The sequence below is a fragment of the Populus euphratica genome, unplaced genomic scaffold, assembly GCF_000495115.2.
Source record: "Populus euphratica unplaced genomic scaffold, PopEup_1.0 scaffold121.1, whole genome shotgun sequence".
Classification (NCBI taxonomy): Eukaryota; Viridiplantae; Streptophyta; class Magnoliopsida; order Malpighiales; family Salicaceae; genus Populus; species Populus euphratica.
The window spans coordinates 420776-428759 of record NW_011499968.1 but is presented as its reverse complement, the minus strand read 5'-3'; the positions used below and the strand labels follow the sequence as shown (position 1 = coordinate 428759).

General features: G+C 35.9%; 1 long non-coding RNA gene across 2 annotated transcripts; it reads right to left on the bottom strand.

The window, feature by feature from the left end:
- Positions 1-3387: 3387 nt before the first annotated feature.
- Positions 3388-7040, bottom strand: LOC105139112 (uncharacterized). Of its 2 annotated transcripts, none has more exons than XR_844924.1 (3): positions 6612-7040; positions 4468-4606; positions 3388-3909 (listed from the first exon to the last, which is right to left on the bottom strand). It is a non-coding gene; the product is annotated as an uncharacterized LOC105139112 (long non-coding RNA). The 2 variants fall into 2 exon arrangements; XR_844923.1 differs by having other exon boundaries at positions 4468-6842; positions 6908-7039.
- Between the last annotated feature and the right edge of the window lie 944 nt (positions 7041-7984).

The following is a 7984-nucleotide window of genomic DNA, read 5'->3' as shown; positions in this document are numbered from 1 at the left end:
ATACCAAGTGGAGAGCAATTCAACACCTTTAACGCAAGCTCATTTGAAGGAAACTTGGGTTTATGTGGATTTCAAGTACTAAAAAAATGCTACAGTGATGAGGCACCATCATTGCCGCCACCAAGCTTTAATGAAGGAGATGATTCAACGTTGTTTGGAGATGGATTTGGATGGAAAGCTGTGACAATGGGGTATGGATGTGGGTTTGTGTTCGGAGTTGCAACGGGATACGTTATGTTTAGAACAAAAAAACTTTCATGGTTTGTTAGGATGGTTGAAGATAAATGGAATTTCGAGGCTAATTGGGCGTTACTTCTATGAAAAAGAATCCATGTAGATAACAGGTTTGTGTTAATTGGGAGTATTTTTTTTTTTTTTTTTTTTTAGATTAACGTGAGTGTCCGGGCCAGCTTGCGTGCACCACGACTAATCCCACGGATCCTGAAGTTAACGATCATGTAAGCCTCCAGTGGCCATCATATGAGCAACCAAGGACTCGAACCTGAGACCACAAAGGGAGTAAACTTCTTGATCCCAAGTCCTTACTACTTGGCCACCACCTAGATGGTTAATTGGGAGTATTTTGAAAGTTAGAGTTATGAACAGATTGAAGCAATTCCTGTAAATTTAAAAGAACACTTGGACTGACAGATTCTGTTATCACACCAGCATTAATATTTGCAAGTAAAATAGAGTAATTCTGGTAACTTTTAAGACATTAATGACTATCAAAAAGTGTAATAAAATCATCTCAACAGGTACAAACAATGTTCTAATGCATTGTTTATATCTAACGCAAAAGAAAAGCAACATAGGTTTATACAAATGCAGGGAAAACATTAAACATTAAAATAATTTTTATAAGATATTATCACACTTTCACAAATCTTACATTAAACACATTCTAGCAAGCCACTGTATAAGAAGACCGCACAAATGCAGCACTTGTTTCAAGAGTAAGAACGCACGATCTGTAGTACGAAGCTGCCCTAGAAAACTGTCAACCTCATCCATAAATATAATAGCAGGCTGGAGTTTACAAGTCAGGCTAAAAACAGCAGCAACTGCAACAGCATAGAAGAGAATCAACAGCAGTCAGATCATGAAAACTTCGATAGGAGCAAAAAAGCAACTATGCAAACTTAGTTAATTACTTCTAAAACTGTTTCTAGTCAGCACAGAACCAACAAGATTTGCATGGATTTAGATGCATAAAAGAATGAAATGAGGGATGGTTTCAACATAAAGATGTAGTTGCAAAATACAGTAATGACCACTTTCACAATTGCCATTCAGTTGCTTTTGCTAAATCCCTGATGCAGGATACATAGAAATACCACACAGCAACAAAAATACCAATATTGTGATCATTTCACAATCTCATTCATCGGAGTACGATCCATTAAATGAGCAAGCTACAGTGCCCTGTTTCTTAAAGTTAATAGAGCATCCAACAAAATCTTGCTGCTAATAAAGATCTTCAATAAGGACAAGTTAGGAATATTCAATCTAGTTAAGAATGTTCACAAAGTACTACCTTGCTTCAATTATCAGACAGGTCTATATAACAATACCCCCTTTTGTGGTCCATATAACAATATCCCATGTGAGAAGAGCTCAGGTTTCCGCAGATGAAGGATCACCGGTTCATGCAAAGCTTGCTTGATAGATTCCAATCCTCCAATTAATTCAAATTCCACATCTATGTGATCAGGATTTATAACATCACATGCTATGACATCCTGTTCAAAAATAAAAATACTTTATAAGTGATGCATGCAATAATGCTTAACACACATACAATAACATCGCTAAAATTGCTAAGAAACTATACCATTCCAGTTTAGACCCACTCCAAATACTTTTTACTAAGGTGTTCGTATAATTAGAAATTTTAGTTTCCAAGAAACAAAAAGCTTCAATATCATTGGAACTAACATACTTTTGTGCAGCCCCACTTCTACAAAGACTGTCTAAATCTCTATAATTCTATGGTTGCATCTGCTTAAGATTAGAACAAAACTCATAAACTGGGCACCAGAGCAAGAACTTAGAGGGAGTCCAACCATTCCTTCTATTTCGTATCAATCTGCCTCCGAATATGTTCAGCAACCAAACCATCATTAGTATCTCTATGAATCCCTAAAACCTTGCCAAGGTGATGTGTAGCTGCCACCTCTCGTTCAGAGCTATAGACTATTGTGGGTTCAGTACAAGTTGCCAAATTTTCGAGCCTTCCATTGACATTGGCAAGAGTAGAGTCCATAGAGTTGTCACTAACCTCCTTATCCATCTCTGTCAAACTGCCTCTGGCATTAAGAAACCTAACCTTGTACTTTTTCCTCCTTGAAACAATTCCTAATGATACCTGAGAACGATCCTGTTTCCCTCTGTCCAATACTCTTGTTTAGTCATCAACTAGTTAAGGGAGCTCTCCTTGCGTGGAAATATCCAGCAAAAATCTGTATCAAGGGTTGCATTATTGCCTTTTGTTGGCATGGAGTTTTATAGAAGACGAGGACGAGTGGTAGAAGTCCCCAGAAACGTACACTTCCCATCAGACGAGCTGCAAAGGAAGAGCACAAACTGTATCTATTAGCACATATTCATTGCTATTTTCTAAGCTATGAAATGCTTCTTCTTCTTCTGGGAAACATATAAATTGCTTAACCCTTCAAGTAAACAGTCACGTATTCTTGTTAATAATAGCAAGAATAACCTATCAGTACATGCGAAGGGGGATCCAATTAGTATTAAATTTAGAAGCCAGAAAGGAATAATAGCGGGGTAGACGTCCCCGAGAACAGCTGCCATCAGACGAGCTACAAAGGAAGTTCTAATTAGAGCATGAACTGTATCTGTTAGCACAAAGACTGGCTGCAAAAATGTCAATTTTGGAAATTAGTCCTGCCGTGTTTCCGACGCTCACTCGTGTGGAAATATTTGCAAGTGAACCTTCAGTTCCATATTCAGCACCACATGAAGAGTGGACAATATCTATACATCCAAGTTCCGAGACTTGGAGATCGAGGACAGACCAAATGAAGATTGCTTCTCCCTTGTTGATGCTGAAAGAGAAAGACCTTTTAGGAGAACCGATCCCACAGCAACTTCAGTGCAAGAACCTTCAAACTCCATTCTCCATTGTTTGTCAGTTTTCTAGTAACGGTTCAATAAAGCTATTGCCAGATCGTGTTGACTGGATTGGATTGAAGTCGACATAAGAAGGTGAGGATGACTCTTTAACTCTGCTGTGAGTAAACTACGAGTGTAAATCATCAAGAAGTTTTTCTTCCTATGTATTGAGGATTTTGTGGCTTGAATTTCTTGGAAATTATATTTTAGTGGGCAAAGTAATCTTCGCATAAATCTCATTGCTAAATACAATTTGGAAAAACATCTCTATACATTCAAATTAAGCTGTCACGATTTTTAAACTGTTATACATTACCGAGGGCACACAATGAGTACTTTTGCGTCACGAGAAACGATACATAAGTACAAAGTCTTTAGTGCCCCCATTGCTTTGCGCACGTATTACTCACTCTTGTACTTGAGATTTGGCCGGTCAGTGACTTTGATTTCGTCAGTATACAATCTAAGATTGCTTTGTCTATAATATACTACTAAATATACAAACAATGCCTTTCTTTATTCCTCATCTCTCCCAAATATACTACTAAATCCTGCAAGGCCAAACATGGGGTTTCCCTCTCTTTCATTCTGTTTCTCTTCCATTTCCTTTCAACAATTTCTTCATCTCATTTTTGTGCTCATGACCAAAGTTTTTCTTTGCTCCAATTCAAACAATCCTTTTCCATTTATAGCTCTGCTTCATGGAAATTGCCAGCATCCCAAGACAGAGTCGTGGAAAGTGGGTACAGATTGCTGCTTGCGGGAAGGGGTGACCTGTGGAATGAAAACCGGTCATGTAACTGGGCTTAACCTTGCTTGGATTCAGGTGCAGAAAAGAATGTAAAGAAGGAAGGTTTCAACACAAAGATGTAGTTGCAAAATACAGTAATGACCACTTTCACAATTGCAAGAGTGTATGCCATTCAGTTACTTCTGTTATATCCCTGATGCAGGATATATAAAAATACCACACAGCAACAAAAATACCAATATTTTGATCATTTCACAATCTCATTCATCGGAGTAAGATCCATTAGATAAGCAAGCTACAGTGCCCTGTGTTTTTAAAGCTAATGGAGCATTCAAAATAATCTTGCTGCTAATAAAGATCTTCAAAAAGGAGAGGTTAGGAATGTTCAATCTTAGTTAAGAATGTTCACAAAGTACTACCTTGCTTCCATTATCAAAGTGAAACTAAATTTCACTCAACATAGTTGGTGGGCGACAGCAAGTTTTAGAATAACAAGGCAATAATTTTCAATCATCATTGTTTTGCTAAATGCAAGACAAAGCTCAAGCACATGAGGCAATTCAAATGCGATCTATACTCACCGAGCTTTCGTGCATCGCCGAACCACTTGCTCATCAAATTAGAGATCCTCATATTTATAAAAACAGCTCCAAAGTCTCTGATAATAGCTTTTGCAAGCATGGTCTTCCCGGTGCCTGGAGGTCCATATAACAATACCCCCTTTTGTGGACCAAGAAGTTTCTCATGTGAGAAGAGCTCAGGTTTCCGCAGAGGAAGAATCACCAGTTCATACAAAGCTTGCTTGATAGATTCCAATCATCCAATTGAAAAATAAAAATATACAATTGCAGCATATTGATAAATCATTAAACCGACCATAAATTTTAAAGCCTCTATTCCAATGAATTATATTTTCAACATGAGAACATGGCCATATTGGATAGTGTGCAGAGGATAGGCTTGATTGTTACGAAGCAGTTTAAATCTTCCACAAAGCAATTGCCATCAGAAGGCTTCATAATTGAAAATTTGGTTTTCGATCCAAATTTTATTAGGCATAGAAAGAACTAATATCTATGTTTCCCAGTTATAGCAATCATATTGGTTCAGGGCCAAGTCTTCAAATTTAATTTCTTCCAACTATGAACCTGTCAAGTCAGTCACGCAGGAGGCTATTACTGAACATAGCAGCCATCGGTGTTGACACAGTATCATTTTCAAAAAAGGTGGACTCATATAACTGTGACTAATAATCATGTGCCATTAGTTTATGATATAGAAGAGACTCAAATTTACTCCATTTGATGCATATTTTCATGTATTCAGTTGACGTTAGAAACTTTGAGTATTTGTTGCATGGTAGCAGCCAACAAAGTATAGACAGCCTAGAAAACAAATGGCACATTTGAAGACACCAGGAAATATTATAACGGTTTATGGTTGTATAAACAATGACAACAGTACTATAGCACCAACCCAAGGTCAACACAATAGTACAAAAGTTCCAATATATCAGAAACGAAATTGGTCTCCAGTTTCCACCAACCAAAAATAACTCCATCCATCCAACAAAACTTGAAATTTAATCATATCTCATTCAGCATGAGCAATCACTCCCCAACATCCCCAAAACTGATGGAAGCACCTATCTTCACCAACACACCCTAATTCTCCAATCACTGTTCCCTACAATAACCCACCAAACCACACACATCCCTTATTGAAGTCTTACCCTTATCGTCCTCATCCTACTATCACACAAAATTCAAACTTTTTTCAAATAAATGACAATTCAAGCATGCTATAACATCGACCCAGAGGCCTAAACTCCAGCGCTCCAGTACAAAAGCTCAATATACAACTCAATCAGAATTGAACTTAGTTTCTACCAACACAAAACAACTTCATGCATCCCAGCAGAACTGGAAACTTAAACACACCCTATTCAGCACAAGGAGTCACTCCCTGCAGTTCCAAAAACTGATTAAATTACCTATCCTCGCTAAAGCACCCAAATCGCCTAATCCCTATTCCCTACAATAACCCACTAAACCACCAAGATCCCCCATCGCAATCTTAATATCATGGCCCCCATCTCCATTGTCACACAAGAATTTGAACTTTTCATCCACCCAGAGGCCTAAGCTTCAACCCATCAGTTCAAAAGTTCAACAAATAACTCAATCTGAAAATAACTTAGTTTCAACTACCAAAAAGCAACTTCATTCATCACAGCAAAACTGGAAACTTAATCCCATCCCATTTGGCACAAGCAATCACTCCCTCATATCCCAAACAACGATTAAAGCACCTATCAACATCAAAACACCCAGACCCCCCCCCCCCAAATCCCTATTCCCTACAATAAACCACCCACATCCCTTATTGCAATATCAACCTCAACCCCACTATCACAAACAAAACTCAAACTTTTGCGGATAAATGACAATTCAAGCATATAATAAACCAATAGCACATAATAAAAACAAAGCCTATATGCCATTAACTAACCCTAGAATCCAAATTCACAAAATTCTTCGTTTCATTATCTGACCATATAACCAAAATTCACAGAATCCTCCAGAAAACAATAAACCAAAACAAACCTAAATTCCATTAATTACCCCTAGAACCAAGATTCACATAATCCTCTAAAACCCAAATCAAAAAATGCAAAAAAAATCCGATATTTTCAACAAAAATAGAAACTTAGACACACACACACCTCATAAGGGTTTGTTTGGATAAGGGGACGACCCAAATGCTTAGATTTCTTTCTTATGTTCAAGGGCTTTCTTTGATGCTTCACGATTCGGATCAGGTTTCCGGAGCTCAGCAAACAATACCAAACACCTTAAAGCTGCACTTGCTACATGTAACACTGGTTCTTGCAAAAACATGGTCTCTGACGAAACCCCCTCTGAATTTGTATTTGTGTTTAAAGTCCAGTAATCTCCTTGGGTTGGAGTTCGTTTTAGGTGGTTTGTTGGGGTTGTGTTGTAGATTTATGTGCTAGTAGACCTGGTGGTGGCGGTTAGGGTTTGAGCTATGTTGGGTGGTTAGGGTTGGGCTGGGAAAGGACAAGCTGAATTTTTGTGGAGAAGCCTCATTAAAGCCGAGCTCTCTTTCTACTTCTAGGCTTAATGAAGTTTCCTTAAAAGCCCTCTGTGATGAAATAGTAATAACAATAATAATAATAATAATAATAATAATAATACTTTTATAAAAAGAAATAATATAAGGCCAAATTTAATTTTAATCAACGAGGCTATATTTTCCAAACCCAATTAAATATATATCATTTATGGTATGGAAAATTTTCTAGAATTCCATAGAAATCAGATTATAAATAATAAAAATTACAATTGACTTTCCATGAGGTTCTGGTAATCAATTTTCTTTGAACAACTTGATCTCAAGAGAAAAAACAAATATGTACCCATTTATCATTTTTCTAAAAAAAATTTATAATTTTGGTTACTATTTTTTTCATAGTTTTTCAGTAGGGATGAAACAGGACAAAAAGAAATTAATCTCTAGAATAATTTGATAATGAATTTATATAGTTTTAAAATAAAAATTTGCCCCGTTATCACTATTTTTTTTATAGATATAATATTGAATATTTATATAATTATCCAAATCACTGCCTAGACATAAATTATTATTCATATTATATTATCCCTGGGTTATTTTATCTTTTATCTTTGCTTTGATGATGGTGATAAGGTGGTATTTTTATCATGATATAAATGTCATTCGAGAATTAAATAGAGTTAATTTGATAATTATATTTTTTTAATATATATAAAAATTATTAATTTAATTCTTGAATAAAATAATTTAATGTTTTTTGCACAAGGATATATTTTATTATATATATAGAACAATTGAATTACTACATTGTTCATACAATTTTTATTTTTTAGCATTACTTTTAGGGATTTAGTTGTAATTTTACCATGATTTATTTGTTAATATTATTTAGTCCAAAGAACATTTTCAATATTTTCAACTTCTAGCAGTGTTGGTTGATTGATATTTAAAAATATATTTTTATTAAGGTTTTATATCATCATTTTGCACTTGAAATATCAA